The sequence below is a fragment of the Triticum urartu genome, chromosome 6 (genome assembly GCF_003073215.2).
Source record: "Triticum urartu cultivar G1812 chromosome 6, Tu2.1, whole genome shotgun sequence".
Lineage (NCBI taxonomy): Eukaryota > Viridiplantae > Streptophyta > Magnoliopsida > Poales > Poaceae > Triticum > Triticum urartu.
The window spans coordinates 246,568,550-246,577,525 of record NC_053027.1 but is presented as its reverse complement, the minus strand read 5'-3'; the positions used below and the strand labels follow the sequence as shown (position 1 = coordinate 246,577,525).

General features: G+C 43.5%; 1 long non-coding RNA gene across 4 annotated transcripts; it reads left to right on the top strand.

The window, feature by feature from the left end:
• Nucleotides 1–476: 476 nt before the first annotated feature.
• Nucleotides 477–5,134, top strand: LOC125512914. 4 transcript variants are annotated; one of them, XR_007285601.1, is made up of 8 exons: nucleotides 477–1,000; nucleotides 1,933–2,091; nucleotides 2,922–3,096; nucleotides 3,191–3,274; nucleotides 3,353–3,487; nucleotides 3,975–4,068; nucleotides 4,217–4,540; nucleotides 4,872–5,134. It is a non-coding gene; the product is annotated as an uncharacterized LOC125512914 (long non-coding RNA). The 4 variants fall into 4 exon arrangements; XR_007285602.1 differs by lacking the exon at nucleotides 4,872–5,134 and having other exon boundaries at nucleotides 477–644; nucleotides 723–1,000; nucleotides 4,217–4,568; XR_007285603.1 differs by lacking the exon at nucleotides 4,872–5,134 and adding an exon at nucleotides 3,615–3,832 and having other exon boundaries at nucleotides 4,217–4,568.
• The last annotated feature ends 3,842 nt before the right edge of the window (nucleotides 5,135–8,976 follow it).

The following is an 8,976-nucleotide window of genomic DNA, read 5'->3' as shown; positions in this document are numbered from 1 at the left end:
CTATAGAGATTCCTCCAAAAACTCATCATCACCGTGCGCAGTCCCCACGATGGGCGCCAACTATCATGGAATTGTCATGGCAGATGTCCTAGTGTGAGGACTTAGTCGTGAGGCCAACGCATCTTTGTAGTAGCTTGAGAGGGGTTGCGTGGAATCGAGAGACGCAACACAAGACAAGGATTTAGACAGCTTCGGGCCCCGGGAAACATCATCCGGTAATAACCCTACATGCTGTCTGTGGCTAGATCTCATTATGTTCATGAGGGAGTCGCCCGTAAATCGGCTCTTGTTTCTTTTTGCTTGTCCTTCTTTGGGGAGCCCTGCCCCTTCTTATCTTTACCTATATACTATAATAAACTGGCTATCGCTTCTGGCGTACGTCGTCACCAATTTTACAGAAACTTCCCTGTAATTTTCGGTATTCAACCCGCGATCCTTTTTTAAGTGAGAAAAAACGTTTCGAGCCCAGATCCGGCCCGCCCAGGCCCGAGTGCTGCCGCCGCCACGACCAGCGCCCGCAGAGCGCTCGACCCCAAGCTCCTCCTCCCGTGCGCTTCCTCCCTGGCCTCCCTCGCGCGTCGCCAGCTCCTCGGCCTCCCTCGCGCGTCGTCCGGCGACCGGCGCCGCCGCCGGCGACCACCCAGGTCACGCCGCCGCTCCCCTGCCTTCTCTCTTTCCTCTATCTCTCTCTCTCTAATCTCCTTGTCTCTCCTTCTCTCCAGGAGCTCAGTGCCAGCGCCATGGATGCCCAGTCCTCGAGCTCTCCTTGGAGGTTCGAACGCCGCCACGGGACCTTCACCGGCCAGATCCGGCGCCTCCCTCCAGGATCCGCGCGCCCTCCACCTCCTCGACCCGATCCGGCGCCGCCCAACCCGCCATGACCTCCACCATGGCTCCCGTCGAGATCCTGTGCATCCTCTCCGTCGACGCACCATCGTCGCATGAGGACTTGGATGCCTGGCTCGCTGACAACCTCCCCCAAATCCTACAGGAGGTTCAGGTACAACATCTACTTGATTGATTTCTGAATTCCACTTCTTTTTTGTGCCTGTATATGCAATTGAGGGAGGCTCTTCTTGATGATCTTGTATGCCAAATCTTACATGGACAGTTTGAATGTGTGATACGTTGTGTGATCCAGCGACAAAATTCAGTTAGTGCTGCTATGTATCAGTCAAGGGAATGGTACAGAGAAGAGAGAATGAGGACAATACAAAGTGAGTGAGAGAGTGTGAGTGATTCATGAAGGGGTACAGGCTTTGTACTACTACTTACAGTATATTGTACAAATAAGGAAGTGGGTAGTGTGCTATCTTTGTTGTGAAAAGGGAAGATTTCTTTCCTGACTCATGTACTGGTGGATTGATGATCTAACGACCATATGAATGATTAATGAAGGATAACATGCATATTCAGTTCTACTCTCAATTTTTATTGTGCCAAGCTTGATCTTTATCCATCTAACTGACTGAAAGTACCTTCTAATCACTACTGAACGCATATGTTAGTTAGTTTGACAGTACACACCGCACAAAAAGCAAAAAATGAATTCTAGGGGGATCCGCGCCCGGTGGCTGCGGACGAGCGGCGCTAGGTAAAATTGGAGTGGAGGTCTGTAACTAACCTCACCTAATTAGGGGCTCCGGATGCATCATCGGCATACTTAATTTCTTCAGACATCTCACCTTTTCCCGATCTCTTAGTAAGTTCCCATCCATTGGAAGAGCTGGTACATGCTCCTTTATCTGCTCACAGTTTCCCTTTTCTTGAGTTGCAATATTAAAGTTTGGTTTCGACGCTTGAGCCCAAATTCCTGTGCAGCGTGTCTCCAAACTTGGTGTGTGATGTTTGTGCAATTTTGGTTGTTCTTTTGTACAGATTTTAATCTGAGGTTCTATAGATTGACGTCTGTATATCTGTGTTCTTGTGCAGCCAGGATGTTCATGGGAGCCTTCGGCCGGCTGATTGGCCTCCCCAGCCCATGTCCATGGGTTGACTCCATCCGCCTCTGCCCCGATCACCGGCCTGGACCAGGAGCATCTTCTATGTTGCAAGCAAAGATTATGAAACACCTGAACCATCTTGCACGCGGTAATAAAATGATTTATTCATCAATCGATGGTGGGTAGCAAGTAGCTCGAAGTAGACAACAACTTTGGACACTTTTGCCTGTTTCCACTACCTATTAATGTATCAGGATGTGTGGCTTAACTTACATAGACTAACTGTGCTCATGAAATAGTTGGGTTTATGTTGCATCGTTGCTGTTCAACCTTCTTAAGAACCTTAAAAAATAGGCTATTTTAATCTTTGTTGTTCAAGTAACATGTTAAACTTACACGGAAGCCAATTCAAATGGTTTCAGTACAGCTGTATAACTAGCTGCTAGAAAAGGAAATTACCTTCCATGTAGCCATCGGGTTCAGGAAAGGAGGTGGAATTTGCCAACTGTTCTCTTCCTATGGCCATCTTCTCTGTTTTGCTGAAGGATCAACTCTCACACCCCTGCATGAGCCCCAAGGCACCACATGATTCCTATGATACACCAACATTGGGTCGGTCCTACATTGTTGAACTAATCTTCGTATGATATATGACATTGGGCAATTTTCTTTATAGCCCGCGGTAGCAGGCAGTGTACTTAATCTAGCTTCAGTTATAGAAAAAACTGACAATGTAATTTGATCCAGATCTTGACTCCAATCTCAGGACAGGACAATGTAATTTCTTTTATATGCAGCTTGCAGTCTTTGTGTCCCGGTGGCATAGAAATTAGGGTCCTATGCATACTAAATGTGCAGCTTGGCATGGCTTTTGGCACACACACAATCCATCAGATGAACAGAACACTCTTGGAGTACTCCTGTATTTCCTACAACAATATTACTTACATTTAGTTTGGTGCCGTCGTGGAAATTCAGATGGGCGTTCCGCAGCGTGTTCAGAATAATACTTCGCAAGGGACAGCAGCTCGACGTCGAGCAGCAGCAGCAGGTTCTGCAACTTCGACGACCCCGATGAGTCCGCGATCATGCTCAACTCCTACCAGAAGGGTGTGGAGGAGTTTCCCCTTGAACACCATGACCTGATTCTAAGGTTCATAGTTTAGCCTTTTTTGGCTGTTGATTACTCCTTTGGTTCTTTGTACATGTTCTGATTAATGGTGCTTTGGAACTCTTGTGGTCTGGAGGTCATTGTTCTACTGGCACTCACTTCACCTGAACGGCTGGATCAGATGATAGTGGATATACGCAGTGTAGTATATTGCTATAAGGTTGCGTATTAGCTTTGAGTGATTTTACTCTTATTGGTATCTTGACAAAGCTTGAATTATATGCTGGTGTCTTGACAGATACAAGCCTCCCTCTTCTGCCCTTCTTTTCTCCATCCTCTGCTGGTCGCTAGCACATGTGAATCGTTCTCGTCAAGAGCATGCTTGTGACATCATTACTGTATGTGATGCAGGGCAAAAGGATGTTGTCAGAAGGTAAAAACACATTTAATCATTTCCTATTTTTTTCCTTGCCCGTTTTCGCCGTCATATACACTGCATCTCCCACTGTAACGGTCAGCCAAATTTGTATTCTTGAAAGTTTTAATCATCTCTATTGCAGCTAAGTGTTCAAGTGCGATCTCTAGCCAAGTTTCCTTTGTTGTTGTGTTGTATTTTGAGGAAAGGTGGCCGAGCAGCTCATGGCATCTGTGTCGCGCCTGCTCTGCCGCTGCCTTGACCCGCCGACGATGTCGCCGGTTGAGCCGCAAGGGTGCAAGATCATAGTGGGGCCCATTGCATGGGCGTCGAGTATGCTTGATTGCCATGTTGTAGGCGAAGGTGCTAGAGCTTGGTGGCGTGTTTGTGATGTTTTTTTTTCTCCCGTTGCAACGCAACGATTGATTTATTCATGCATCTGTCGATTTACTCTAAATTTTTTTCAGTCATCAAACATTAACTGGATTGGTTTGTGGATATGCAGTGTGACAAGTCGTGTGAGATGAAGGTGATGAACCATCTCAATGTGAAGCCAAGTATGCCATGGATTTGCCATGGATGATGGAAGACTGGTAAAGGTAAAAGTTTGAGCTGTCAAATTTTGTGTGACCGAGGTCCTGGACGGTCAAACTTAAAAAGTTCAGTGAAGATTCAGATTACATATGGATTCCTTTTTGTTGCCTACAATGCTATAATCACGCTAACTATGCGCATGGTGTGTACCAGAGATGATTCAAAAATTGCTTGCCAATAGGCAGCTGGATGTCAAGGAGGCCGAAGCCCGTTGTGCCAAAACTAACACATTAGAATCTTTCAATTTGCTGCTACCATATTTCAAAGTAAGAACACCGATGATGCAAAGGAATCTTATTATGTAGCCATATGTAATCTCAATTTGTTGCTATGTATAAACTATGATAGGAGTAGGCATGTATAGATGTGTATCCATTTTTGCTTTCTACTGATCTAGGACAAAGGGGATGTGCTGGACTAAGTGGCCGTTGCTATTGAAGCAAAGGAGTGGAACTCGCAATTTTTCAATCAATGGAGGTTATCTTTCATATGGATTTTATTATTAGATACTTGCAGATGTGTGTCACTTCCTTAGATCATGTTTGATTCTTAAAATTTTAGATGTTTCATGTAACCATCAATTATGCTACTGGCAGTCCCTGTACATTCTTTTTTACCCGCTCTAAAAAAGTATCTCGGTTTATAATCATCATACATTTTAATGTATAAGTAAGATTATGAGTTGATCCAGTGCCGAAAACAATTCAGTTGAACATGTTTTTTCTAGCAGTTTTAGGCAACAATTCATCTTCATATGAAGTTTGATTCCATGTGAAGTCTATGATTGATTTTTTCTGGGATTCTTCAGGTTTGATTGGTGAAGCTACATTCAGCAAAGAAGATATGTTTATTTGTAGGGAATTTTTGCAGGTACAATCCATCCAGCCATACATAAGACTGATATTCTCATTCTTTAACAATGTGTACATGGCCTCTACTCTGCCGTGTGTTGAGAAAAGGCTCTGTCGTGCATTGAGAAAAGGCCGGACATATATTGTTGTTTGTATAACCTTACTTTGTAAAATAATTTGTGGTAACAAACATGTTAAAAAGGGTGCAATTTTTTTTCTATACATAATTTCAGAAGTACTCCCTCCATTCGTAAATATATGACGTTTTGGTAGTTTAATTTGAACCACCAAAACGTAAGGAAACAGAGGGAGTACTTTTAACTTTTTTGGCTGATTTCCCGAACTAAATCGCTAAAGCTTTTTGAACCATTTATTTCTGAGCTACGGAGGAGAGCAAATATTATTCATGGTATGTTGTAATTAAGAAAGAAGAGTGATTTAATGGGAAAAACTAATGATAAGTATTGCACCGATAAAATATCTATCCCACTAGCCTGATTCTCGCACTTTGTATTCTCCTGTTGCAACGCACGGGCATTTTTGCTAGTATATGTTGAAGGGGCGGGTTACATGACTAGTTCTAGTAGGATTAGGATTAGTCTATTACAAGTGGAATCCTAGTCTGCCACCTTAAGGGAAAACTCCTTATGCCTTTCCTCGTAAACTAGCCCACCATAACATGAGCCGGCCTTCTGGGCCTTGGGCCTAGTCTTCTATCTGACCCGCTGTTAGGGCCATCCGTGAGTCGCCAAGATCGTGAGTCGCCACTCCGGTGGGTTACCGATGAAAATGCCAAGCCCGGCCGGGTCATACCTCGGGGTATATCGCTCATTCTTAGTTTCCTTTCCATGGGTGGCCTCATCAGGAGTGCAATAATCCTTGTAGATATCCTCAGGGATTTCAAACGCAGTGTTGACCTTAGGCCTCTTTCCTTCCTTCTGTGGCTTCTTGCCATCTGCCATTTTCTTCAGCTGAGGGTTTTGAACGATTGAGTTCTCTGAAGAGGTATGCAACTTTTCTTCGAGGAACGCTGCAAATGAGTTAAGTTGATGAGAACCTAATGATTCAGCAGCGGACATGTGTACCTGTGAACAGAATATAGGTGCGAGGAATTTGGAGAGGTCATATACGTTCTCAGAAGGTTTTTGAAATAAGAAAAAGTTTGAGGAATTTGACCAGTTGAGTCTTGAATAATTTCACTAAGCGTTCTTTGACTTAGGTTCGAGAGTTGTACAGATTTGAAAATCCACACAATTGAGGAATCTTGAAGAAAAATGTTGCTTAGAAAAACAGATCAACAACAGATGATATGTGAGGTGTCCAGTGTGTGATGATTTGAAGAAAAAACACCTTTTGAGGATTTGAAGAAAACATCCGAATCAACAAGGGTAGTAAAAGTAACTTTTAATTACTCTGCATGAAGAACACGACGAACTGGGAAGTGTAGATTTCAAGCTCGTCGGTTCAGATCTTCCACACCCTAACTTGGCCGAGGAAGACAACTACGGCGGCGGAGGAGTGAAGAAATCCGCGTCCTGCGTGAGTACGGCGGCGACGAGGTTGAGGCAGTGAAGCTCTTCCTCACCGACGATGATGGAAGTAGCGGCGGCGCTAGGGTTTGAGATCTCGAGCGAGGGAGTGAGGTCGAGCAGAGTAAAAGTGAAGTGAGGAAGGGAGAGGGGTATTTATAGCCAAAGTGAAAAACTGCTCGCCCGAGGAAATAGGACGATCGTGCCCCTGACCCTTCTCATTCGCTTGACATGTGTCACCGACGTACTGAGAGGTGACGATCTTGTGCGATCGTGGGTGAATAGGATAAGTATTATCGTGGAATGTGTAACGGTTTGAGAGGCACATTCAGATAAGATAAGTTTAAAGTTCCGTTCGCAATTTCTTCAGCTGACAAGGACAAAGTGAAGATTTGGAACGAGTTTCAACTAGAATGCACTTGAAGAATTTGTGAATAGACTAGGTTGAGTTTAGCATAGAGGGGGAAAGGGTCCGATCACATTCACTTAGAAGAACAAGCAACTTGAAGAAATAGCAATAAGTGATTGTTGTAGAGGACATAAACTTATATATATATATATATAGCCAATAAATAAAAACGACGGAAATGGTGAAGACAATGCAAGTTGAAAAACAACTGAGGAATTTCAAAGCTGAGGAAAAACTCAAATTGAAGATTTTCAACTTTTGGTGATGGCGTGACCCACCGTATAAGAATGATGATTTCAGACACCGTGTACAATTGTCGTAGGGTTCCGAGAATCAAATTCTTCGTTAATTTCTTCACACTTAGAGTGTTATTCTTCATTGATTGAAGAAAAACGTCTCTTCATGTGTTGCACATCTAAGTCATCAATTTTGCATAAGTGTTAGGATGAGTGTCCTTTTCAAAGAACATTCGAAGATTCTAGGATATTTAGCTCACACGGAAACTTGCTAAATCTCTTCTCATCCAAGGGCTTAGTGAAGATATCTGCTAGCTGTTCTTTAGTCTTCACATGCTCAATATAGATGTCGCCCTTCAACACATGATCACGAAGAAAATGATGATGAATCTGAATGTGCTTTGTCGTCGAGTGCTGAACTGGGTTATGAGCAATCTTGATGGCACTCTCATTGTCACAGTAGAGTGGCACATTCTTCACGTTGATGTCGTAGTCCTTGAGAGTTTGCTTCATCCATAGCAGTTGAGCACAACAAGAACCAACAACAATGTACTCAGCTTCAGCAGTAGACAGTGATACGCAGTTCTGTTTCTACGAGGACCAACAGACCAAGGATCGTCTGATGTGCCAGATGTTTACTTGCGGTCCACACGATCACCAGCATAGTCATCATCTGAATATCCAATGAGATCAAAACCCGAGCCCTTGGGGTACCATAATCCAAGTGTTGGTGTGTGAGCTAGATATCGAAGAATATGCTTCACAGCCTTATGGTGTGATTCCTTCGGTGTAGCTTGAAATCGGGAACACATGCAAACACTAAGCATAATATCTGGCCTAGATGCACATAAGTACAATAAAGAACCAATCATGGAGCGGTATACCTTTTGATCGAAGTCAATACCATTTTTATCAGTGCATAGATGGCCATTTGTGGGCATAGGGATTTTGACTCCTTTACAATCTTGCATGCCGAATTTCCTCAATACATCCTTGAGGTATTTCTCCTGAGATATGAATATGCCATTGCGCTGTTGACGAATCTGAAGACCTAAGAAGAATTTAAATTCTCCCATCATAGACACTTGATATTCTTCACTCATCATATAGGCAAATTCATCACTTTAACGTTGGTCAGTACAGCCAAAAATGATATCATCAACATAAATTTGGCACACAAACAGTTCACCATCATAAGATTTAGTGAAAATAATTGGGTCAAGTGAATCGGGTTTGAAGCCTTTCTTCTTGAGGAATTCCTTCAAATATCATACAACCCCTGTGGGGCCTGCTTGAGGCCATAGAGGGCCTTATTGAGTCTGAAGACTTTGTCAGGATGCTTTGGATCTTCAAAACATGGGGGTTGAGCAACATATACTTCTTCCTCAAGCTTACCATTGAGGAATGCACTTTTCACATCCATTTGATATAAGATGATATCATGATGGTTAGCATAAGCAAGTAATATGCGAATAGCTTCAAGTCTAGCAACAGGTGCAAAAGTTTCATCAAAATCAATTCCTTCAACCTATGTGTAGCCTTGAGCTACAAGTCATGCCTTATTCCTCACCACAAGGCCATTTTCATCTTGCTTGTTGTGGTAGATCCACTTTGTGCCGATGATGTTGTGCTTGCGAGGATCTGGACGTTTAACCAGTTCCCAGATGTTGTTGAGCTCGAATTGATGTAATTCCTCTTGTATAGCTTGAATCCACTCAGGCTCCAGAAATGCTTCATCTACCTTAGTGGGCTCTGTGATAGAGACGAAAGCAAAGTGCCCACAAAAGTTAGATAAATGTGAAGCTCTTGAGCGTGTGAGAGGACCTGGAATGTTGATGTCGCTGATGATTTTCTCAATTTGCACTTCATTTGCAACGTGAGGATGAGC